The sequence below is a fragment of the Marmota flaviventris genome, chromosome 20, assembly GCF_047511675.1.
Source record: "Marmota flaviventris isolate mMarFla1 chromosome 20, mMarFla1.hap1, whole genome shotgun sequence".
In the NCBI taxonomy this organism is placed as follows: Eukaryota; Metazoa; Chordata; class Mammalia; order Rodentia; family Sciuridae; genus Marmota; species Marmota flaviventris.
In genome coordinates, this window is record NC_092517.1 from 16,434,550 (window position 1) to 16,461,892 (window position 27,343).

The 27,343-nt window shown below is 35.8% G+C and overlaps 1 protein-coding gene and 1 pseudogene across 1 annotated transcript in view; one reads left to right on the plus strand and one right to left on the minus strand.

The window, feature by feature from the left end:
- Syn2 (synapsin II) overlaps positions 1 to 27,343 on the plus strand; it is a 148,167-nt gene that overhangs the window by 48,769 nt on the left and 72,055 nt on the right. The gene's annotated exons all lie outside the window — the stretch shown is intronic.
- LOC114089942 (large ribosomal subunit protein eL34-like) lies at positions 2,886 to 3,248 on the minus strand (annotated as a pseudogene).

Genomic DNA, 27,343 nt, shown 5'->3' on the forward strand with positions numbered 1-27,343 from the left:
ATTCCTTGTGAAATTCCTTCCATCCTCAAAGGCCAAGTGTTCTATGGAACCTCTGTTTCTCTCTAGTCTGTATTATTTATATCTCTTTGTTGAACTGCTGTAATAAATACACTTGACATCTCTACATGAATACTTCAAATAAGCGTTTGTTAGATTGTTATTTTTGTAAAATTATTTGGGATATCCACATATCATGTGTATGTTCCCTTTTTATAAGAAAAGGAGAAATTTCTGGGAGAAATTCTTATGAGGAAGGGTAAGGCTTCTCCCAACTAAATTGCCTGTTTCTGTTTAATGATGAGACAAGTCTGATTAGTTTCCCTCCCTTGCTTTGCTGTACAGAAGTCGAGTGCCAAATTTATTGTCCATCTTTAGCAACTGTACACAGGACCTTAAGGCTTACATCTGAACTGCTCTTCTGGCTTCATTATTTTCTGCTGCATCTGCTGTTTTCCTTGCCTTAACACCATCAATAATTTACTTTTTGTTCCTGTTGTATGTGCTGGAAAGTGCTCTTAAATTCTTTGCAGAGGATTGAAACATTAAAATTACTCATGGGTGTGTGGTTGTAGTGGGTGCGGTAAGAGCAGTCATTAGGAAGTCTGCCGACTGTGTTCTAACATGAGCTGGGTCACCACCTTGCCACTTGCTTTTCCTGTCTTCAGCCTTCCCATTTGCAAAATGGAACAATAATATAACTTCTAGAGCCTTTTCCTGATATAAAGAAAGCATATATGTCACTCTAATTCTATGAAGTATTTGAAAGTCCCCTGATGGCAGACATCATCCCTAACCTTGTATTCTGCAGAGCATCTTACAAAGGGCAGAATACCTGTGAAGGGCTGAATACCTTAATAATTTTTATAACTGAACATTTTGTTTCTTTGGGGGGGAGGTCATTATTATAAAGATTTTCAAGTTAAGATCAGAATGCCATTTTTACTAAACAGTAGGAAGGTACATTTATTTCACATAATATTGAGGAATACAGGTTTTTCTGTGCTGCCTGCTGGTGCTGTGAGCTACTTTTACATATCCTCAGGCTTTCTGTTGGGCCTTAGCAAAAATGACTCACTTGTGCCAAAATCATTGGTGCTTTATTTGACCCACTGATCAACTGACTCACCATAGCCTCTATAATATACACCAGCATAATAATATATCAGGAATGTGTCCAAGAAGTAGCATGTATAAAAATGTGTTGTAATTGAAGAAAGGCAAGGCAGAGACAATGTAATAGAATTGAACTTGGAGTTCTGAGTTCCAGTTTTGATGCCTTTAAGGACGTTTTTGTTTTGTGTTTTACTGTGTGTGTGTGTGTGTGTGTGTGTGTGTGTGTGTGTGTGTGTTACTGGGAATCCACCCAGAGCCTCACACTTATTAGGCAAGAACTCCACTGAGCTACATAACTGGCCCCTATTTTTTTCCTAAGTAATAAAATATTTATGATTTAAAAAATCTGATTCCAACATTATTGACTTCAAACCATTTAAAAGAATTTCTAATCTTCATTAAACTTAGAAAAATCACTGTTCCTTTCAGGCCCTTAGATTCTTCAGCTTTACACTGAGAATATTGGATAAGAGGATATCTGCAGTCCTTTTCATGGCTAACATTTGAGAGCTTGGATGGCTTGTGTATTAGGTTGAAGATGATAAACTTTGCTTAGAGCTTCTGATACACAATAAAAATATCAAGAATCACAGCCACAATCATAGCCTGAGCCTAGAGCACTGAGAGAATTGATGTATTTTCCAAGACAATACTTGTACAGTGATTGCCTCCTCTCTTAGCCCTTCAAGCACTATCAGTACTAACATCCTAGATAGATCACTTCACAGTCTTTGCAGCCTTAGAAGAGCAAAGTTTGTATGACAACACACAGATCCAGTCCAAGGCTCTGATTGCAGTTGGTACTGATGGTGTCCAGAAAATTGTCAAAAATTTGGTGAGTATTTATTTGGCTCTTTAGGAAGTTTTTATACTGCTGTAAAGGAAGGCTTACAAAACTCATGGAGCGGGTATACCAAATAGCATCAGTTTCTTTTTCTCTACTGAATAACCATTTTCATTTGCATATCATAAACTCCAAGATCCCTTATCTTAAATAGTAACCCAGAAGGAGAAGGAGAAGAAGGAAAATGAAGAAGGAAAAGCTTCTTGACTTCCATGCTTCTCTGAAGGTATCATCCAATTTCCTTTTCTTTTCCTGCAAAAGCTTCTTGGACTCCTCCCTCTGTGTCATATAAGCATTTCTCAAGCATTCTTTACCTTTTTCAAATTAAAATTTGGACTTAGATGTAGTAAGTGTATTTTGTGTGCACTTTCCACTTAATATCTTACAGGAACATTTAAAGTTCTACCTTTCACATCTGGACATATTTTTATATCACCCTAGAACTTAATGATGGTTTTCTGTCTCTAGAATTTTAGGTTGAAAGTCATTTTTTTTCCTTAGAATGTTGAGGACATTGCTCAATTTTGGCTTGCAGTATTGCTCCTGGGAAGCCACTTTGATACCTGATCTTCTTAATGTGATCTGTTCCCACTCTTTTCCCTGACAGCGTTTAGAATTTTCTTGTTGGCTTGCTCTTCTGAAACTTATATTGATGAATCTTGATGAGAATCTATTTTTATCTATTTTGCTTGCTTTCTGGGACACTTTTCAATCTAGAAAACAGGTCCTCCAATTCTGGGACTTTTCTTGAATTCTTTCATTGTTGATTCTCAGTCTATAGTCCTCTGTTCTCTCTTTCTGTTATTATTTGGAGGTTGAACTTTCTGAACTGATCTGCTAATATTCTCATTTATTTTTTATTTCTATCTTCCATCTCTGAATTTTTCTGCCTTTTTTTTTTCTTTTCTTATTCAAAGAAGCTTCATTTTTAAAATTTAGCTTTCCGATTCTGTGCTTCTGCCATCAACACTTTCTCAACAATTTTCTGCTTCTCATTGAGGAACACATGCTTGATCCTGTCATGGACACATTTAGCATACATGGAAACACCATAGGTCCTTTTGACATACTTTTTACATTTTACAAAATCTCACAAAAACTTTAGGTCTCACAGCACAAACAAACCCCTTGTAGTCTACTAGGGCAAGGGCCATGTGCAAATTTTGGCCAGTTTCCCAACCTTCTTGGTCTACATGTACATAATTCTGTTACCAGGAGTTATGGACAGCCTCATTTTGTTAAAGGCTGTAGTGGAGGAAAGCCTAAGATGGTGTGTCAAATGCTAACCCATTCTGAATGCTTCTAGACACCATCCTTGGAAGAAAGGTTTTCTCAACAACATTTCTTCCAATCTTCCAGTTGAGTTTCCTTCCTGTGATATAATTTTTTGCCTGTGAGATTTCTTTCACATTTAAAGTGCAATGGTTTTTAGTATATCCACAGGGTTGTGAAACACCACCACAACTGGATTTTAAAACACTTTCTTCACACCAACATAAGCCATTAGCACTCTCACCTCCTTTTTCCCTGACCTTCGAAGCCGTGGGCAACCACTAATGTGCCTTCTCTCCACAGAGTTGCCTTCTGGAAACTTCATGTAAAGGGGGTTATTCAGTATGTGGTCTCCTGTGATTGGCTTCTTTCCCTTAGCATGTTTTCAGCATGTTATAGCCATATCAGTACTGGGTTGCACTTTGTTTCTTAATGACATTCCATCCTAGGAATATATCTCATTTTGTTTATCCATTGATCAGCTGATGGACATTTGGCTTTCTACTTTTGGATTTTATAAATAAAGCTGCTGGAAACATTTGTGCATAAGTGGTTGTATTAACATGTGCTTTAAATTTTCTTGAGTGGAATGGGATGTTTACTAATATGGGAACTCTGTGTTTAACCTTTTGAGAAACTGCCAGACTTTCTCCAAATGCATCATTTTACCTCTCCTCTAGAAGTCTTTGCGGGTTTTCCACCCCCACTTCTCCACATCTTTATCAACACTTATTTTTTTTGTTATAATCATCCTCCTTGGCATGAATTGGTACCTCAATTTTGATTTGTATTTCCCTGATGGTTTTTTTAATGAAGTTGAATCTTCTCATGTAACATTGGTTATATGTATACATTCTTGGAAGAAATATCTGCACAAATCTTTTGACCATTTTAATCAGATTATCTATGAAATATTAGTTTATAAGAGTTCTTCATCTTTTCTTGATACCAAACCTTTGTTAAATACATGATTTGCAGATATTTTTTGCCATTGTATGAGTTAAATTTTTACTTTATTGGTATTATCTTGAATCACAAAAGTTTTTAATTTTGATGAAGTCCTAGTTATTTTTTTTCCTAATTGATTGTGTTTTTGAGGTCAGATCAGTTGTTCAATCCAAGGTCAGAAGGGTTTTTTAGGCTCTTTTAAGAATTTTATAGATTTACCTTTTACAAATATAAGGCCTTTGGTCCATTTTGAGTCAGTTTCTGTACACAATATGAGGTTGTGGTCTAAAGTGATTCTTTTGCATGTGGCTGTACAGCCATCTCATCATCATTTGTTGGAAATTCTCTTTTTTCTCTATTGACTTTTCTTGACACCCTTGTTAAAAAAAAAATTCAGTTGACTGTAAATGCTAGAGTTTCCTCCTGAGCTTCTCTTCTTTATTTTTCTTAAACTATTCTCTTATCCTGTTTTCTATAATAGCTCCATTATCTTTCTGAGGATATTAACAATAACCTTTAAAACTTTAATTTCTCTTCTTAGACTCCATTTCTCCAGGTTGCTTCTTTCCCTATTTATGGGTTTAATCTTTGTGTTTAGTTGAGTAGTGTCTATTAAAAGGTATGTTATTCTCAACTGTCTGTTCAAGGGTAAAGACAGGGCACTAAAGGGTGATTGAAAGCTCTGTGTGTTTTTAGATGGAGTTTGTCTTCTCTGGGCTTCACTCTCAGGAGATCCAGTAGACCTTATCAATATGTTAGTATCTTAATTTTTTTTCTTGAACAGCTCAGAAGACACTCCAACAGCTTATCTTGAGAGGGTAGAGTCATGGCTCTTAGCATTCTGGAATTTCATTATGGCATGGGCTACGGTTTCTCAACAGTCAGAAAGTAAACTTTTCCTGTGTCCAACAAGTTTTCAGTTCAGTATCCCTATCTTCAAATGTGCTTATTGGTCCCTGGGCCCAAAATCCCTCTTTTTAACCTCTTCAGAGATTCAGCTTCTTGTATGGGTGAAGGACCCATGGGAATGGTGCCCAGCCAGCTGTAGTGGTGGAGAGGACAGTGAGGTCTAACGTGCTTCCTAATACTTGATCTGTCTGCTCACCTGTACCTGTCACATCACTGCCAGAGACTCTCGCAGAAAGCAAAAACTATTCTGCTTTCCCTGCTCCTGACGTAGTATTCAGCTTTCTCAAATCTGCTGTTAATCACTACTCCTTCCATTTCCAGCATCCAACATTTGGGGATGTCATTTTTTTTCCCTATTTTTTTTTTGTACTTGTAGAATTATACCTTTTAAAAAGCAACAAAGCAACCTTTTTCATATATTATTGTTGGATTTCCAGAGGTAACTGATTTAAGTATTTGTGTCATCCTGTCATCTTTAACCAAAGGACAGAATATTGAACAACTTCTCTTACTGATTTCTAATTTAGTGTCAAAGATTGAATCTTTGAAATTTGTTGAGGCTTGCTTGATAGCCTTGGATTGATTGATTTTTAAAAATGCTCCCTCTGTGTTTAAGATGAACATGTTCTTTAATTGTTGGTATCTTAGTCATTTGTTGAGTTAAGTTTGCAAATTTTATATAAATTTTCACATACTTACTCATTTCCTTCTTCTCAATCTATTAATTATCTAGAGAGGTTCGTTAAAACCTACTATCTCAATTGTAGAGGTGTCAGTTTTTCCTTGCAAGTCTGTCAGCTTCGCTTCATGTATTTTGAAACCATGAATTAGGGCCATAGATGTTTCCAAGTAGTTTTATTTTCTTGGTAGATTGCTCCCATTAACTACATCGAATGACTCTCTTTATTCCTCCATCAATTCTATTTGCCTTTAATTCTATTTTATCTATTTTATAGTCTTGTCTGATACTTCTTTTCCATTCCTTCAGCCTTCCTATGTTAATGTGTTTTAAATGTATCTCTTATAAACAGCATTTAAATAAAGTAAAAATTGATCTGACAATATTTGTCCTAATTGAAATTTTACATTTATATAGTTAATGCTATGTTGATTAATTTCTGCCATTCATATAATACTCACTAGTGTGCTTTTACTATTCATCATTTATTTTCTTTCCTGTCTTCTACCAACTTGCAGATCCCCATTTTTCCTGTCCATTAATTTGAAAGTTATACATTCTGTTTTTATTTTTATATTGAAACCTTTAAAATTTGAAAGTTACAAATGGCATAAAGTCCAACTTCCACCAATTTCTTTATCCTTTCATAGTCTTATTTTCATCATCTCTTCCATCTCAGGTGTTATTGTTTGTCCAGGTTTTATATTCAAATTAGTCATTAGTTCCAGAATTTTTGTTTTGTGACCCGATTTTAGTTCCTTGTGTAGGCTTAAGATTTCATTTCTGCCTCTTGGTTGAGCATCAGCAACAAAGTCCATATTATTTGTAATATTAGAAAAACCCCAGAGAAACATTAGTGTTATACATTCATTTATATTTTAAAAAAGAAACACTGGAAGAATACATAAAAAATAACAAAAATGATCAACTGTGAGAGAGGTGGTTGGTAGAGAACAGGCTGGATGGATGGGCTATGACTGGGCTATCTGTCTGAATGTACTTTCTTAATCAAGGCTGTCCTTCGAAGAACACTGGTATTTAGTGCTGGATACAGGAAAGGGAGGAGCAGAAGTGACTCAGAAGGAAGTCCTGGGAGTTTGTCAGATATCTAAGTGCTAGAGTTCCTGCTCAGGAACAGAGGGGCCCTGCCTTTCTCATCCTGTGTACCCTCTCTGGGTCATCTCACACCATCTACATCTGGTAAAGCCTTTTTCCTGCATAATACTTGTGAGTGTTGATAATCATTTCTTTGTATACTTGTTTATTCTTTTTCCACTAGAACATAAAAACCTTACTAATTTTAAATTAATTACGTTATTGCACATCTGTTTAATACTTCACAGCTTACTAAATATGAACCATCAGTTATTCCAGTCTCCTCCCAACAGGTCACCATTGGATGCTTTTTCAGTTGATAAATGAAAAAACTGAGGCCTAGACTGAAATGACTTTTCAGGTTCTAGCAAGATATGGTTTATGAGCTTGGCTGAAAATTCAGGTCTTATTTTTAGTCCAATGTCTTTCTGTGCTTCATTCCATATCAAAATTAGCTGATGGGGACCCAATCACATACCCCAGAGCTTCCTGTATTCCAAAGAAGTAGATCTGAGATTGCAGGAAAACAGTTACATTAAATACTTAGGTAACATGATGAGAAATCTCTTATTCTATTTAGAGGAAAATTACTTTGGGCATAATTAATGATATCAATTATGATATGATATGTAGTTTTTAATACCTAGCACAGGTGGAGGCATATAATGAAAAGATGCCCTGCTATTGTAGTAGAATAATGAAATAACCTGCAGTCCACATTTATCTGTGGATGCTGTGAGTTTGTTTTCATTTTAGCCTTCCAGTATTCTTAAAATGAAAAAATTAAATCTTCCAGGCCATATTTGAAAAGAAATGCCACTTTTTCTGTTTTCCCTAATAAAAAATTCCTTATGTAATATGAATTATCAGAAATGTTTTCTTCTGTGTTTGGCAAGTAGAGAGAGGCTTTCCATTTCTAAAATCTCATTAGAAATGCATAAATCCTTTAAAAAAAATTTTCCCCCAAAGCACATATAATGTCTATTTGTAACATTAAGCCCCATTGTTTTCTGTTTGTTTGTTTGTTTGTTTTGGGGGGTATCAGGGATTGAACTCAGGGGCACTCTGCCACTGAGCCACATCCCCAGCCCTATTTTATATTTTGTTTAGAGACAGGCTCTCAGTGAGTTGCTTAGTGCCTTGCTTTTGCTAAGGCTGGCTTTGAACTCAAAATCCTCCTGCCTCAGCCTCCCAAGCTGGTGGGATTACAGGTGTGTGCTACCACACCTGGCTAAGCCACATTGTTTTTAAAACAGTGAATGAGTTAGTGCCTTAAAAGAGCATGTAACTGGTAATATGAATATCCAACATTCCCTGAGTACTTAGTATTTGCTAGACTATTGTAGATACATGCTTTAATATATTTTACCTTCACAATAATCCTATGAGGTAGATATAATTATTATCACCATTATGGATGAGGATAACCCTGTCCCAGTGTATGAGAACCATCCCTAAGCTGAAGAAAGATGCAGATGGATCTAGATTTTCACAGAGTGCAACTTACTAGGCATTACTGACAGAAGCATGGTCCTAGCTGGCAGCAAAACCAGTGGAGCCTCATAATTTGAGCTAGAAGAAGGGGCATTTATATAGTCAGGACAAGTGAATTCATCCAAGTTGGAATGTACCTGGCTCATCTCACCCTAACATCAATGACTTCAGGCATATTTCTGGCACAAACTGCCCTAGGGTCCATTTGTAATGCCTCACATATCACTCTAATGGTTTTGTTTATTTATAATATGCCAGGAAAACTGCAGGGAAAACCCATCAGGGCATTCAGGAGTACTCATGGCAGTTATGGCTTTAGATGGCTTTAGTCATGTCAAGCTGAAATCCTACACACGCCCAAGTCACTTAGTCTGAAACAAAATTTGAATGCTGATAGTTTGGTGGGGGGGGGGGGGAGAGAATATCATTAAGTAGTGTGAAGAAAGTAAATAGCATCATCTATTAATGTATTTTCACTGATGAAAGAATTTCACCACATCTGGAGTTGAGAATTTAGAGCTTTTTTTAGACAGTGGACAACAACATTTAGTCAAAGGTTAATCTGCACTGTGAGCCTGGTGCTTTCCATATAAATGCTTGAAAAATGCTAGTTGAATAAATAAGTGAAAATGTGCCTTTTATTTATGTACCACAATTGTCTTATCTAAAACAATGCTACAAGTATGCCTATAATATCTGATCACATAGCTGCTTGAAAGGAAAATGGAATAAGTAATTTCCTTCTGTTAGTTTCTGAAGGAACGAGCTATTGTTCCATATATTTTACATTTCTACAATAAAAAGGTAACTGAAAGGATATGCTTTTTTTGGTATTCCTAATTTTAGTGCACATTATTAAGTTGATCATTTTAGATATTTGAGCTTTTGGCTTCCTTTAATTTATTTTTATTTCTTTTATTACTTTTATTTCTTCTGACAAATTGCAAAAATTCTGAAAGAGTGCTTGAGAAGGCAATTCTGTCCTTTGTTACTGACTCAAAGAATGTGTTCTCTACATTTCTGGGGTGAGGAAGGTTTTATAATTGAATTGATGATTTCTAACTGTGTTTGAAAAGTAGAGTCAAGATCCCTGGAAACATTTTTCTCAGTAGCTACCTAATTTACCCTCATTCTATCACTATGTCTTCCCCGCACCCCAGTCTTGACCTTCTTCTATATTCAAACTTTGTACTTGAATATCAAAATAAATTGATTTGTAATCTATTTTCCCACTTGTCTGTGAGTCATTCATTCTTTCTCCAATGCCCAACTCAAGTATTATTTCCTCTATGGAGCTTTTCTATATCACTTTTCTTCATGAGCTTATTGGTTTGTCATTAAACAAAATATTTGTTCTAAGGTATGAAACTTAAGGACCACTGGGCAGAAGCTGAGGAAGACAGAATTTGGCTCACTATGGAACCCTCAAGGCAGCCCCTGGATTGATGACTCGATAGAAGGACACCCAGGACCTAGCATATCATCATGCTCATAATTATGTTTATTCAGTGAGTGGATACAAAGCAAAATCAACGAGGGGCAAAGGTGCATGGGGCAAAGTTTAGAGAAAACCACGGGTAGGCTTCCAAGAGTCCTGCTCTGGTGGCATCACACAGGAAGTACTTAATTCTCCCAGCAACAAGTTGTGACAAGTTTAAAATGTTGTCTATCAGGGAAGCTCAGTAGAGACTCCATGCCCAAAATTTTTGCTGTAGGCTGATCATGTAGGCAACGTCTGCCTAGTACATACCGGAATTTCAGATTCCCAGAAGGAAAGCCCAAGTTCCACATAAACCATTGTTTATATACAGTGCAAGCACAGGGAGCCACTCCTTTGAGTTCTGAGAATGGTCTTAACCTTCCTGAAATCCAGATTCCCAGATGCCAGCCAAGGCCAATCTTGCAAACAGGTCTTTCTGAGGATAGCAGTCTCAGGCCTGCTATGGTAACTCTTTTTTTTTTTTGCCGAGTATGGTGTAAGGAGGGACTTTCTGAAGTGCTGACGTAGAAGTAGAAACTATATTTATAAACGAATTGGATAGAGACCTGTATGAGACATTGTAGAGCCCTCCCGCCCTGGCAGCTTTGAAAAGCCATCTTTGCATTATTTCTGAATCCAGTGCCTTTTCCACTGCTACCACCTCCGCGGTACCACTCAGCCACATCCCCAGCCCCTGTAATCTCAGAAGAGAAAAAAAACTGTAAAAAAGTAAAAAATGACAACAAAGTCTTATTCCAAGCATTCTAGTAACTTTTTGTGTATGTCCTATCAAGTAGTCGGGTTGGTATGTCCTATAAGTAATTGGTAAAAAAGGCCAAATAAAAAGATTTAAAAAAAATTTTTTTTGTCTATAAAGTTGCTGTTTATTTACTTGTTTTTTTTTTTTTTGGTCTGTTTGATGTATATATGAAACAATATTGTTGAACAATAAACCAGAATTTTATTTTGCCAAGTTGTTCTAACCAAAAGGAGAAGGAGAAGAAAGGAAGAAGTTTTAAAGAAGATATATCCTTTGCCACTCTCTAGCCTTGAGACTTTTATAATCCTGTGATATAAGTATTATTTTATAGTTTCCTTTTTTCATGCACTTGTCCTTTATTATACAGGAAGGTACTAGGTTAGAAGTCGGGATACCTAAGTTTTGACTTGGAACTGTCACTCTTCATGTCTTTTCTTAATTTCTCTTGTGTGTTTATAAAGGCTTTGAACATGTGTATCTCGGAGTTTTTTCCTCTGTCTCTCTCTCTTTCATATTTCTGCCCCTTGGGGAAGTCTGTTGGATTACTTTGATGGTTAAAAAGTTCTTGACACAGTGCTACCAAGTCAGAGGGGGTTTAAATTAATTCTGTGAGTTAGAACACTAGAGTTTTACTGTCCATTCTCATCTAAGATCTTTATTCTCTAATGTTCTTGGTCCTATTGAAACATTTCTATATACAAAAATGCCACAGTGTTAATACCCTAGAAAAAAGCCATTATCATATACATAGTGGCCATCATGATCGGCATAGGGTAATTTTTTAAAAAAAATAAACTATTCCCTTCAAACAAAAAGTTCTTAATGACAGATGAGAAAACTACTTTCCTATAATATACAACGATTCTTATTGTTCTTAATCAGAAATTCTTAGAATTGGAAGGGACCTCAATTGTCTCTTAGTCTATAGTTATTAGTTACCAGACAGGGACATGGACCTGTGTTTGAGAACCACTGCCTATACCAATCCTCTTTTCATCCACCTCCTGCCAGTGCTATAGTCTCCACTTTGAGTGAAAATTTTGCTTCCAGCTGTCCTGTTTGTTCAGGACTTAACTAACTTCATTATCATTTCTCCAACATTTTCTTGACCTAGGACTTTCCTTCACACATTTAATTTCTTTTTCTTTTTTTTTTTTTTTAAAGAGAGAGAGAGAGAACTATTTATTATTTATTTTTTGGCAGACACAACATCTTTGTTTGTTATGTGGTGCTGAGGATCGAACCCGGGCCGCACGCATGCCAGGCGAGCGCGCTACCGCTTGAGCCACATCCCCAGCCCCCACACATTTAATTTCAAACATAAAATTAACAAGAACAGCAAAAATGCCCAGCCATTTCTTGTCCACTTACTATATCACTGGTCTATTTTAGGTACTTACCCGTGTTTACTTTAGCATTCTTACAGTAGTGTGAAGGGTATTATTCCTGTTTCTATAGAAATTAAATAACTTACTCAAAGCCATACAACTAGTAGGTGGCAGAATTGAATAATAAAACAGATTAATGATGTGCATTTTTTAGCATTCGCTGTTGCTTCCAATCTCATCTTTTATTGTGCCTTCTCTGATTAGATCTCCTCTTCATCAATGAGGAGATGTATAAATGTAGGTTTTCTGCTCTGGTCAAGTCTGAAGGGACTTCTCCATCTTCTTTCCTAGCCAAATGACTATCCTGTCCAAGTTCTAATTTCCTCCGTGATGTCTTCTCACTCTACTCCTTGCTCTTGGATCTTTCTAAGCTCTTCTGATTTCAGAACACTTACAAGCTGTACCACTTGCTTGCCATCTCTTGACCATTCATAGTAACTTCATTTGCATAGAAATTCATTATTTATTAAGTCCTTAGCTGCATTGTAGACTTCTTGGGGTCAGTGGCTATGTTTTATGTCATTGCATTCTGCACCCTGCAATGTTGCAAAATGCATAGTTGGTACACAATAAGTACTTATTGAATGACCATCTGGAGCATTTGAGAAATGGGACTGTCGAGTCACAGTTTGAGATGACTTTGGATAATCTTTTAGGTTTCTTGATTAGCACCAGAAACCATTATAGGTGCTATGAGAGTAGCTCTATACAATTTTCCTTTTTCCTCATTTTCATGATACTTTGAGACCGCTAAGGTCTGCTAGCTATCTTAACGATCTTTCCTCTTGTGTAGGGTCCCTTTGACCTTGAAATTTTTCCTTTCTTTGGGCTTCTATGCTCTCATTAGTAAAGTAACATCAAATTATCTTCAGGTTTCCTGACAGCTCTATGATACTATTATCAGGTTTCCTAACATTCTATGATACTATTATCCAGAATCTCTGCTGAACGATGAGGCAAACTTTGTATCACATTTCGTTCACATAAAGTCAAATTGGTTTTCATTGAACAAGTTCTGGAGAATAAAACTTTTATCTAAGCCCCAGACTTAGTGGGCATATTAGTACTGGTGTTCTCTGTGGGTTTTTAATCAAAGAAAACTTTGGACTCAGGAATGGTGATGTTCGTCAGTACCAGCAGCTACAGCTGAGAATGTGAGCTAGGAAAATGTGATTGATGTCATTAGACCCATTTGGACAAATGTGATATTCTCAAAGCACACCCCAGCATCTGAGTTATTTTTGTCTCATGTGGGTCAAAGTCTGGGGCTTGGTCTCCTCCCCTGTAAAGGTAGATAGACAGTTTAATGATGGCTCTGCCATCATTAAAGGGCATTTGGTCTTAATAATGGGCTCAAGATTTTCCTTTATCCATTGGAAACTTTAACAAGGAAACTTTGGTAGTAAGAACAGTTTGATGTGGGAAATAAGCACCTCTTAAAATCAGGGTTGCCTTCATTATTGACTCTGAGCATGTTATTTTCCTTTCCATATTAGAGTCTTCTTTTCTGAGTTTTGTGTTGCTCTTTTCTGATATTCTAACTATGAATTGGTCCTTTTCAAAATCCCTCTCCCATGTCCATCCCTTGAATGCCTTTTCTCCTTTCTCAAAAATTCTAAGAAGCATCTGTCATGAAATTTTTTAAAATATTCTTTTTAATTGTAGATGGACATGATACCTTTATTTAATTTATTTACTTCTATGTGGTGCTAAGGATTGAACCCAGTGCCTCACATGTGCAAGGCAAGTGCTCTGCCATTGAGCCACAACCCCAGCCCTCTGTCATGAAATTTAATGCTTAGTTCTCTGCCTTACATTATTATCTCATTATTTTTTGCATTTTTTTTTGTCTCCTTAAATAGATTATTTGCTTCTTGAGTGCAAGGAACAGTCTTTGTTCATTCGTATAATCCTGATATCACTTGACTGGTTCCAGAAACAGTATGGAGGAAGGAGTGAGAGAATGTAAAGGACTTAGCACCTCTTGCATTTATTCCCTTTACTAGGCATTGGAATATGTACCTTACAGTTTAATCCTAATTTTTATGACTGTCTGAAGTTAGGAAATATTAGGTTCATTTTATTCCTGAGGAGACTCGTTTCAGAAAGGGAATGTAGGGGGTCAAAGGCTGCGGGGAGGCAGGCTTATTTGTATTAAACCACCTCCCTCTATGCCATTTGCTTTCCATGTTACCAACATAAGTTAGTTCACCCCTTTGAGCCTCAGTTTCAAGATGGGAATAATACCTATCCTATTGGTACTTCTGAATCTTAGTGAGAAAGGTTATGTCTATAAGGGACCTTTGAGTTCCTAGCACATAGTCTATAAAGTCAATAAGTAAGACATATTTGGATGTAAAATAGACAGGACTATCTATTAGATTGGTTGTGGTATATGATGGGAGAAAAACATGAAGTGTGACTCCCAGATGACTGTCCTGAACAACTGGGAAAACAAGGTAAGAATTTATGGAGAATCTACAGCACTGGAAGAAGCAGATGTGGGAGAGGAATATTGAATTTGATTTTGAGATGTTGAATAAACAATCGAATAAGCAAATTTGGAGAGATTTGAGACAAAGGTTCAGTGTACAGTCTGGGAGTTGTTGGCCTAATTGTGCTAACTAACGTCCTTAGGCAGAAGAGAGGAAGGGCCAAGTAGGATGGCCTGAGTTATAAAGAACCTCAACACCAATGAAGGTGACCGAGAACGGGCAGCTAGACGGGCTGGAGACCCAGGGAAGTACAGTGTCTCTCTAAAGCCAAGGGAAGAAAATGTTCTTAGAAAGAGTCATTGATATGCAGTGTCTCTTAGTTCTCACCTCTGTTTACTCTTCAACTCACCACAATTTGGCTTCTGTACCATCCCCCTCAACTGCACTGAAGTACTACTTGCAAAACGACTGTCACCTAAATTAGGTGGGCATATCTCTGTTATTGAACTTGTTCTCTGAGGAGTGTTCAACACAGCCAGCCATTCCATCTGTCTTTCTCCTGCCTCAGTGGCTGTTAAAGAACCCTTTCCTTGTTATTTCCTTTCTACCTGGTCTCTAAATCTTGGGATTCCTCAAGGGTCAGAAGGGAACCTTTATCTCTTCTCTCTTTAAAGTATTTTTTTTTTTTGGGTGATCTCAGCCACTGCCATAGATTTGATATCATCTTGACTTCTAAATCTTTATCTCCACCATCTTGAGTTTCAGTTATCTACATGGCAGCTCTGCTTACATGTCTATGTATCTGTCTAAAGTAGAGCTTGCCTGCTGTGGTGGCACACGCCTGTAATCCCAGGGGCTGAGGAGACTGAGACAGGAGGACTGCAGTTCAAGGCCAGCCTCAGCAACTTAGCGAGTCTCTGTCTCAAAAACAACAACAACAAAACAAAACAAAAAACAATAAAAAGGGCTGGGGATGTAGCTCAGGGTTAAGCACCCCTGGGTTAAGTCCTTAGTACCAAAAATCAATCAGTCAATCAATAAATAAAATAGACCTCTTGTGTTTTTTCTCCTTTAAACCTCTCTTTTCCCCAACATTTTTTTCCATCTTAATAAATAGTACCACCAACTACCCAATCAAACTAGCGCTTTGAGATCATTTTGCTCCCTTCCCCCTTTTGTGGCATCTAACACTAAATCACATCCTTTATACCCCCTGTATTTTATCTCAAGCCATCCTGTTTCCCTCTAGTCCAGGTCATTGCCATCAGCTTTCACCTAAACTCTTAAAGTAACTTCTCATTTATTCTCTCTACTTTCAGTTTTGCTATCCTACAAATCTTTCTGCATAATTCAGGAAAGAATATTTCCTACAAATGTAAATTTGATAGGGCATGTATGAGTTAAAGATGAAATTAAGCATTTTCATTGAAAGACAGATTCTTGTTGGCTTTTTCAGATCCTACAGAAGGTCAGGGGGTGGCTTGGAAGACAACCCAGGTGTCCTGAGAGCCAGTCCAGAGCTCCAGAAGGATATTCTCACTCATTTGATTCCAAGTGACATTTTCTTAAAGTTGAAAAGAAAGCACATGACTTTTCTGTTATTCTCTAAAGACTTCTGCTACTAGATTGTATTACAAAGTTCACTTGTGCTCATCAGCTTCTCCTTATGTTTTGGACTTTAATCATCTATTTTAAAGATGTTCAAATAACTGAAAGAAACTGTGTCTAAATAACTAAAGGAAATATGAGAATGCTGTCTCCTCAAATGAAAATATTAATAAAAAGATAGAATATATGTTTATGTGAGTATATACAGACCTGTATAGTTATAAATACTTATATTGAAGCAGGCCAGAGACCTCCACCCAGAATCCCCTTGTCATAACTAAGCCTCTCCAGAGACCCTCACCATAATTGTTCTTAGACTATCAGTAAGAATTTCTACAAAAGTTTTCCAGTGGAGGGTATGTTGGCAGAAACAGAGTACTAAAGGACTCAAGGCCTCCAGCCTGGGTCTGGAGCTTCAGAGAGGTGTTTGCATCTCAAAGGACTTTAGTCAGGTTCTGTGGAGCCAGCTCTCCCTTTCCCAGACACTGATTCTCACAGAGAGTGTCCTTGGCCTGAATTGGGTGCCTAGAATAGTGGAAAAGCTGCTTTTGTGTGAACTTCTTCAGATTGTGACCCTCTGAGCCCCACCCCTTACACACTGGGTATAAAAGTCTAAAACTTTCTGAACTCAGGGTTCAGAAGGATAATTTGATGAAGGTGAAAAATCCCTCTTTTGAACCTGGCTATAGCAAATAAACTTGCTTCCTGCTATTTCTCAGTGTCCAGCCTTGTCTGTCCTACTTATATATATTTTGTGTGTGTGTGTGTGTGTGTGTGTGTGTACATTTATGTGCACATGTATTTGTAATTGAAATTCTGAAGTTTTAAAATCCAATAACTGAAATGAGAAATTCACAAGAGAGGTTCAATACAGATTTAAGCAAGAAAAAAAAAGAGTGAATGAATTAATACACTTGAAGACAGAAGACAATTAAGATTATATGGTTTGGGGACCAGAAATAAAAATGAAGAAAAATGAACAGAGACTTGGGGGTCTGTAGAGCATTGTCAGTGTATCATTTGCAAAACACAGTGAGAGTTCCAGAAAGAGGGAGAAAAGGAAGCAGAAAAAATATTTGAAGAAATGACAGAAAACTTCCCAAATTTGATGAAATTAATGAATTTACATATCCAAGAAGATTAACAAACTTGAAGGAGGATAAACCTAAAAGAGTTTAGACACATCATGATCAAACTGTCAAAAGCCAAACCCAAAGACAGTCTGGAAAGTGGAAAAATAAAAGTGACTCATACACAAGAGTTCCTCAAAAAGATGAACATCTTCCTTCTGATTAGAAACCAGAGGCAGTAGGATGATGTGTTCAAAATGCTGGAAATTTTTAAAAAGAATCTCAGCCAAGAATTTCTCTAACATTTTCCTTCAGAAATAAAGGAAAAGATAGATCATATAATATGCCATAAAACAAATCACCAAAAATTTTTAAAAAGCAGAATCATATCAGGTATCTTTTCTGACTACAATTCAGCAAAACTGGAAATCAGTGCCAAAAATATTTAGAAATATACAAATACATGAAAATTAAATAGACTTCTCTTGAATAACAAATGGATCAAGGAAGAAGTCAAGAAGGAAATTGAAAGATTTCTTCAAACAAATGAAAATGGAAATACAACATACTAAAACACCTAGGATATAGCTCAAGCAGAGTGAGGAAGAAAGGTTATAGCCGTCAGCATGTACATCAGGAAATATATCTCAAACTTATCCTTGCATCTCAAGAAGCTAGAAAAATAAGAACAAGTGAAAACAAAAAAAATCAATAAAAGAATAAAGATCAAAGCAGAAATAAATTAAATTTAGACTAAAATAATGTAAGAGATAATGAAATGAAGACCTGGCTTTTCAAAATGTAAACAGAATTACCGCTTTTATCTAGACTGGGAAAAGAAAAGGGAAAGAGAGACGACTCAGATAATAAAAATCAGGAATGAAAAGGGAAAATTTACAACTGACACTATAGAAATACAAGGGATATTAAAGATTATCACAAACAACTTTACACCAAAAACTTGATAATGTAGAAGAAATGGACACATACACTCTTTCAAAATTGAGTCATGAGCTAATAGAAAATCTGCACAATAAGTGACAACATATAATCAATAATAAAAAGTCTCCCATCAAAGTAAGTCTAAGAAGATCAGATGGCTTCACTGCTGAGTTCTACCAAATACTTAAGGAAGTAATATTAATTCTTCTTAAACTATTCCAAAGAATTGAAGAGAAGGGAGTTCTTCTATAAGGCCAGAACAAGGGCACAAATGACACCAAGACCAAATAAGGACACAAGAAAGAAAGAAAGCTATAGACCAATATCCTTGATGAACACAGATGCAGAAATTCTCAACAAAATATTAGCAAACCAAACACAATAGCACATTAAAAAGATTATTTATCTTAAGGAAAATTCATCCTGGAGATGCAAAGATGGTTCAACATACACAAACCAACAGATGTGATCTAGCTCATCAACAGAAGGAAAGACATAAACTATGTGATAGTCTCAATTGATGTATAAAAGGCATTTGATATAATTCCACATGCCTTCATGATAAAAATGTAAACAAATTAGGTATAGAAGGAATATATTTTAACATAATAAAGGACATATATAAAAAGCCAGCAGCTAAAATAATACTATGATGTTATGAATGGAGAACAGCTGAAAGCTTTCTCTCTAACATCTGGAACAGGACAACGTTGCTCACTTTCACCACTTTTATTCTGAAAATCTTTGCCAGAGCAAGATAAGAGAAAGAAAGAAAGGGAATCCAAATTAGAAAAAAAGGAAGTTACATTGTCAATTTCCAGATGTTATGATCTTATATATAGAAAAAACTATCAGAAGTAATGAATAGAACTGGAGATCATTATGTTAGATGAAATAAGCCAGGCACAGAAAGACAAATGGCACATAGTCTCACTCACATGGAATGTAAAAAGTTGGTCTCATAGAAGTTGAAAGTAGAATGGTGGGGAGAGCACGAGGAAGAGAGGGACAAGGAGAAGTTGCTCAGTGGGTATGTATGAACATACAAAGTATGTTCTCCAAGTCCAACTAGCTAACTACAGTTAGCTAGGAGTAAAGGTTCTGGTGTGCTGTTGTACACTAGAGTCACTATAGATAACAATGATGTACCATATATTTCAAAAAATAGAAGGATTCTGAATGATACTAACATAAAAAAAGATAACTCTTTAAGGAGATAAACTTAACCTGATTTAACACTATACAATTTATGCATGTAGAGGAAAATAACATAATATCCACAAATATGTACAGTTTTCATGTATGTTTAAAAAATAATTTCTTTTTTGGTACTGGGGATTGAACTCAAGGGCATTCAACCACTGAGCCATATCCCCAGCCCTTTTTTTGTATTTTATTTAGAGACAGGTTGCTTATTGCCTCCCTGTTGCTGAGGCTGTCTTTGAACTTGCGATCCTTCTGCCTCAGCCTTCCAAGGCTCTATGCCTGGCTTAAAAATTAAATTAAAAAAAAAAGTTCATTAGGAAAAATGGACAAATTAAAATATTTCTAGATACACCACCCCCACCACCACCAACAACAAAAAAAAAACACAACAGACTTTGTTGCTATAAACCTGTGTTGGTGAGCAAAAAATGTAATAACATGTAATAAAATATAATTTGTATGATAGTAGTACAAAGGATGTGGGACAGGGAGGAATAGAGCTATATGGAAACAAAGTTTCTGTCTACTATTATAATTAGCTTGGTATTAATCCAAACAAGATTGTTATAAAGTAAGATGTTAATTGTAATCCCCTGGGGCACCAGTAAGAAAATAACTTTTAGAAAACTAAAATAAATGACAATAGCATTAAAATGGTATAGTAGAAAATACCTATTTAGCATAAGAGAAAAAACATAATGGAGGACTAGAGGAACAGCAACAATAACAACAACAAAAAATACCTAAGATCTAGAAAAGACAAAATGGTAAATGTAAATCCTATGTTAACAATAATTGCATTATAATGCAAACATATTCATCACTCCAATTAAAAAACAGAATGGCAGAAAGGAATATGATCCAACTCTGTGCTGTCTACAAAATGTTTAAAATTTCAAATAGGTTAGAAGCAGAAGCATGGAAAATATAAGCAATGCAAATAGTTAAAACAGGGTTGGAGTAGCTATACTAACATTAAACAAAATGGACTTTTGACAAAAATCGTTGCTACGGGCAACATTGTATATGGATAGAAAATCAATCCTTCAAAAGATATAACAGTTGTAAACATATATGAATACATGAAGTAAAAAGTGTCAAATTCAAAGAAAAATTTGAAAAGTCAACAATAATAGTCTAAGAACGAAGATCAGCTGGGCATGGTGGTGCATACCTGTAATCACAGTGACGTCGGAGGCGAAGGCAGGAGGATCTCAGGTTCAAAGCCAGCCTTGGCAACTTGGTGAGACTCTATATAAAAAGGGGTAGGGATGTGGTTCAGTGGTTAAGTGCCACTTAGTTCAATCCCCGATACCAAAAAAAAAAAAAAAAAAAAAAAATCATCTAGACAAAAGATCAACAAGGAACAGAGGACTCTAACAACACCAGAAACCAACCTAACCTAACAGTAGAACATGCATTCTTCTCAAATGTGTGTGGAACATTCTTCAAGACAGTCCATAAAGCAAGTCTCAATAAAACTGGAAAGACCAAAATCATACAAAGTATGTTCTCCAAGTGCAATGAAATGCAGTTAGAAATAATGATAGAGGAAAATTTGAGAATTTCACAAATAGGTGGAGATTAATACTTTCTTAATATAATCAATGGGGCAAGGCAGAAATCACAAGGGATATTAGAAAATACTTTGAGATTAGAGGAAAGGAAAGCACAGCATACCACAGTTTATGGGATGTGGTAAAAGCAGTGTTTAGAGGAGATTTTGTAGTTGAACGTGCCTACATTGAAAATAAAGGAAGATTTTTAAAAATCAATAACCTGCTGTGGAAATTGCTCAAGTGGTAGAGTGCTTGCCTAGCATGCACAAAGCTCTAGGTTCAATCCCCAGCACCACCAAAAAAAAAAAAAAAAATCAATAACCTTGAAAAACTAGGCTGGGTTACAACTCAGTACTAGAGTACATGCTTGGCACACAGGAGGTCCTGCCCTGGATTCAATCCCCAGGACCAAAAAAATAAATAAATAAGAGAAATCTAAATCCAAAGCAATTAAAAGAAAGAAAATAAGAACTAGAATGGAAAGAAATGAGAGAATAGAAAAACAATAGAGAAAAATCAACAAATAAAAGTTTGTTCTTGGAAAAGAGCAACAAAATCTGACACATCTTTAGTTATACTGGCCAAGAAGAAATAGAGATACTGAAAAGAACCATAAAATTAGGGATTGAATTAGTAATTTAAATTTTAAAGAACCATAAAGAAAAGTTCAGGACCAAAGCCTTCACTGGCTGTTTTCCATTAGATATTTAAGAAGATTTAGTACCAATTCTTCACAAACTCTTCTACAAACTAGAAGAGGAAACATTTAGTGATTCATCTTTGAGGGCATTGATTCTCTGATATCAAAAACAGAAAACACAGTGGAAAAAAACTACAGACGAATATTCTTTATGAACATGGTCACAAAAATTCTCAAAAAAATAATGGCAAGTTTAATTCAGTGCTATATGAAAGAGGTTGTAAGTCCTGTGCCTAGTGAGACTTATCCCAGGAATTTATAGTTGATTCAACATACAAACATCACTTAACATAATAATAATCTTATTAATAAAGGAAAACCATATGATCATCGTAATAGTCATTGAAAAGCATTTGAAAAAAATCTAACACCCCTTCATGGGGAAAAAAATAATTCATAATGAACAGCAGATTTAGAATCCCAAGGAATTCAGACATTAGGAATTTCAGGAACTATTTAAAGAAATACAATTTTAAGTTACCACAAATATTTGAAAAAGAATCAAATGGAACTTTTAGAAATAAAAATTAGTATTGAAAAGGAAACTCAGTAGAATGTATTGAACAGTAGCTTAGACACCCTTGAGAGAGAATTAATAAATTAGATTATTGATATAAAGAAATAACCCAGAACTACTTACTATGGTATACAACTGTGATCCCAATGAATTAGAAAGCTGAGACAGGAGGATCACAAGATCAAGGCCAGCCTCGGCAACTTACTGAGATCCTGTCTCAAAATAAAAGTAGGCTGGGGATGGAGCTCAGTGGTAGAGCACCATTCAATTCCTAGTGTGCCACCAAAAACAAACAAAAATTCTCATTCCCTTTTTCTCATCTGAGCTATTATGAAGCATATGTCAAGACTGACCCTTTGAAAGTGTGGGTCTCTGGGTGGCTTTTGAGGGAAAGAACCCTTCTGACTTATTTTTAGAAAATGTAGGTTGAGCAAGAAATAAACTGTTACATTAAACCACAGAGATTTCGTGAATTGTTTATTTCTGAAGCATAACCTAGACTATTCTGATTAATTCTGACAAACAGTAGACTTCCTAATAGCAATAATAGGACCTAGAAAAATTGAAGTGATATTTCCAAAGTGATGAGACAAAATAACTGATAACCTAGAATTCTCTAATGGTAATAATTAACACTTGCTTAGAATTATGCCGGGCCGGACAGTTCTATGAGTATGTTAGTTCACTAAATCCTCATAAAAGTCCTCTAAGCTAGGTATTATTATTATCCTCATTTTACAGATTAGAAAACAAAGAACTAAGAAAGTTAATGTGAATTTCCTAAGGTCCACAATCCCTGGCATATTGGGGATTTAAACTCAGACAACCTGCCCCACACTATTAAATGTAATATTGTCTTTTATGAATGAGGATGAAATAAAATGCACCATTTAGCAGAGCTTTGTTTAAGGAACTTGAAGAATAAGGAAAATAATCCCGGAAGGAATTTCTGAGATGCGAGAAAGAAAGGCGAGCAAAGAAATTAGTAAACATATCTGTAGCTCTAAATGAACACTGCCTTTATAAAATAATAATATGAAATTATAGAACTTGGAGACAATTAAAATCCTGGGTTTTGCATCATGTCCACCTAAAGAGGTACAATTGAAGTAAAAGGCCTTGATTCTCAGCGGCGTTGTATCACTCAACAGCTTTGAAATATACAATGTCAGTATCATCTACTTGCTGAATTGGAATCTGCATTTTAACAGTCCCTGGGTGATTCCTATGTAGATAAAGATGGAGAAGCACTCTTTCCTCTGTCCTTGAGTTGTTTAGAATGGGAAGTATGATATCAATTAACTTCCAGCTGGCTCAGCCAGCAATAAATTTTTAAGAATAACTACTGTAAGAAAGGAAATAGCATATATACAACTTCTAGGTAAGCACAGGGAAAATTTGATCTTAGAAAATTAACAAATAAAAAATAAGTTGGGGCTGCTCAGTGGCAGAGTGCTTGCCTAGCATGTGTGAGGCACTGAGTTCTATCCTTAGCACCACATTAAAAGAAAAAAAAAGTCTGCTATCCATCTACAACCATAAAAAAAATTATAATAAGTGGGAAAAATGAAAATACCTGTCAAGTTCAAACATAATCAGTAATCCTGACAAATATAAGTGATAGTCAAAAGAAAGGGGTTGCGCTGGGTACGGTGGCGTGCACACCTGTAATCCAGCAGCTCGGGAGGCTGAGACAGGAGGATCCATAGTTAAAAGCCCACCTTAGCAACTTAGCAAGGCACTAAGCAACTCAGTGAGATCCTATCACTAAATAAAATATAAAATAGGGCTGGGGATGTGGCTCAGTGGTTGAGTGCCCCTGAGTTCAATTCCCAGTACCAAATAAAGGGGGGGGGGTTGTCAAAAAGAATTGATTTTCAGTTTCATTCTTAACTCATTATCCAAATTCTTAATCATACATCTTTTGTTTAAGGTATTTATTTATCAATATGAACAAGCAACAAATATTGCACGGTGATATAGCAGGAATTGGTAGACCCAGTGGTGTTTTTGAAGTGGAAATATAAATATTTTTTTTTTTACAAAGGAGTTTAGTGTTTGGCAGTTTGAGAGGTACAGACTGGAGGATCACAAATTTGGGCTAGGCTGGGCAATTTAGCAAGACTCCATCAAAATAAAATTAAAAACAAAAACAAAAAACAGGGTCAGGGATGTAGTTCGGTTATAGAAGTTGCCTAAAAAGTAGGAGGGTTCAATCCTCACTATGACTAAAGCCAAAAAAAATCTTAGATCAACAATTAAATTTTAGTTTGATGGCTAACCTTTGAATGTAGTATTCAGCAAAATTAGTTTAATTTGTTAAATGTAAGCTAATACAGAATGATTTAAGATAGTACTAAAAAAATTATAACTTTATGATGTTTTTATAAGAAACATACCTAGGGCTGGGGATGTGGCTCAAGTGGTAGCGCGCTCGCCTGGCATGCGTGCGGCCCGGGTTCGATCCTCTGCACCACATACAAACAAAGATGTGTCTGCCAAAATCTAAAAAATAAATATTAAAAAAATTCTCTCTCTCTCTTAAAAAAAAAAGAAACATACCTAAACCATGAGAACATGAAAATATTTAAACAAGATTTTCCAGGTAAACAGTAAACATAGGAATTTTAGAATAGCAAAAATACCTTTATAAAGCAAGACAAAATCTTTTTTAAAAGAAGCTAAGGTAGCCAGGTTAATAACAGACAAAATATATGTTAAGGGAAAAAGATTAACTCAGAAGATTTATTAATTCTAAGCCTCAAAATACATAAAGCAAAACTCATAAGACTTTAGGGAGAAACTTACAAATGTAATATATTTGCTAGGGGATTTCAGTTCATCTTTTGAAGTTATTTGATGTTGAAGCATCACAAAATTTGTAAAAGATGTCGACAATTTGAACAACACAGTTAATATACATGAACCAATGTACATATATACAGGTACCATACATACTTTTAAAGTACTTGTAAAATGTTTTCCAGAACAAAATAATAAAATTTAAAAACAAATAAGAAGGAAAACATGGTGACGATATAGATGAACATTAACTTGATTCTCCTTTAAGTCCTTTGTTGATTGGGCATTGCTAGCACTCAGCACAATACTTGTAATCACTGTTTCTGAAGCCTTAATCATCCCTTTGAGACACATCCATTTTTTTCCATTTGCAGACCCTGTCATGAATTGAGAGGGAACTGCTTGTGTCTTTGATAGCATAATTGAATTGTATGAGCAATCTGATTTCAGCTGTTCATCAAGTTTAAATTAGGAGAATGCCAACTCATGCAGTGGTTGCAGTGTTAGACAAGGACATTGAATTCATTCACTGGAGTAAGAGGAATAGGAATTCAGAGCAGAGTCCTTCCTTCATTATTATTGAGCCTAAACTTAAACCTTTTTGCGTATCCAAAAGCCTGGTGAAAGAATTTTTGACCTTTCAAAGAATACCTCACCCCACATTGCCAGGAGTAGCCTCCACCTCCTCTGAGACATTTCTTATCATTGTATGTTTGGCATATGGTGGGCATCTCACAAGTGTTTGAATGATGAAAAATAAGAACAAGAGAGAAAAAGAGAAGTTCCATGCCTTCCAGGGGTGTTTATCCCTGGAAACCTTAGGAAAGCAAAGGCAAGAAAACTGACATCAGAAGATAGCCTTGCTCTAGAGCAACTCCAGTGCTTTGTAAAGAAGGAAAACGTAGCAGGATGCAGTGGTGCCTTCCAATCCCAGCGACTTGGGAGACTGAGGCAGGAGGATTGTAAGTTCCAGGCCAGCCTCAGCAACTTAGCAAGCCCCTAAGCAGCTCAGTGAGATCCTATCTCAAAATAAAAAATGAAAAATGTGGTAAAGGGCCTCTGGATTCATTCCTCAGTACCAAAACAAAGAAATAAAACATTACAGACGTGGAGGGGAAAAATCCATAATGTTCTCAAAGTCCTCTAGCTGCAGAATTCACATAGCTTCATTTGAAATTTTCTCTTAAGATTTCAGGAGAACATGTGTATTCTCTTATACCACAAGGGGAAATGTTTTCTAGCCTGGCTTAAAGGGAGGCCATATGTTATCCTAGACAATATGCCACTTAGTAAATACTGATGTCTACATTTTCAGAAACTAAATATTAATGTGTTAGTAGTTATCCATGAAGGTTGCAATATTACTCATATTTATATCCCTACTATCTGGCATAGTATATAATTTATATTCTAGTTTTAGTAAATATTTAGTAAGTAAATAAAAGAATGAGTAATTATGTAATTCAGAGCCACGGCCGCTATTTTGATTATTATGTAACATGATACATTTTTCAAAAGTAAAGTATAATTCTATTTGCAGTTTCTTTGTAGTTTTAATAAAATGGTAGAGTACAGATAGGATCTGCTAGTGTTTTTTTTTTCTAATTGCTGCTTTATAAGCAAAAGCTTGCAAATTGTATATTCACATAAATTTCATACTTTTTAAAAAATATTTTTAAATGCTTTTATTTAACTTGATTATTTTTATTTTTTTAATGTGGTGCTGAGGATCGAAGCCATTGCCTCATGCATGGTAGGCAGGTGCTTTGCCACTGAGCTACAGCCCCAGCCCTAAATGTCATACTTTTTAAATTTTTTAAAAATTTTTTCTAATTAGTTATACATGATAGCAGAATGCATTTCGATTCATTGTACACAAATGGAGCACAATTTTTTTTCTGGAATAAAAGTTGCAAATTGGATTATATTTTGGCCCTGCCACTACCCAGCAGTGTGTGTGTGTGTGTGTGTGTGTGTGTGTGCGCGTGTGCATTTTAGAGGAGAGAACAAATTGGATTACATAATCTTTTACATTCTAATACCCCGTGGTATTATTTCATGTTCTATTCAACTGTTCAGACAGATGATATTATATAATCGTATGCCATAAGCATTTTGATTTGATCAAGCATTTTGATTTCATTGAAGTATTCAAACCAAAGGAAAAAATACTTGAAAATAGGAATCAGAGAGATGAAATGTTTCCTCCTAGCATCCAGATAGCTACCAATGGTAGCTTCAAAGACAAATTTTGTCTTTGAAATTGAAATTCTGTTACCCTGGGACTATCTAATGCTAACATTTTTCTTCCTGCCTGTGTAGCTTATTAACCTATAATTTTGAGTGATGGCTGCTATTGTTGCAGTATGACAGAGCTTGTGCTGGCCAGCTACTTAAAAGAGAGGAAGAAAAGAGATAGAAAGTTTGGGGAACAGGGATTTGTAGAAAACTCAAATTTCTATTCTAAATGTCCAATTTAAAAAAGAAAATTGTGTTCATAAAGACTCGAGACTTGCAGGTTG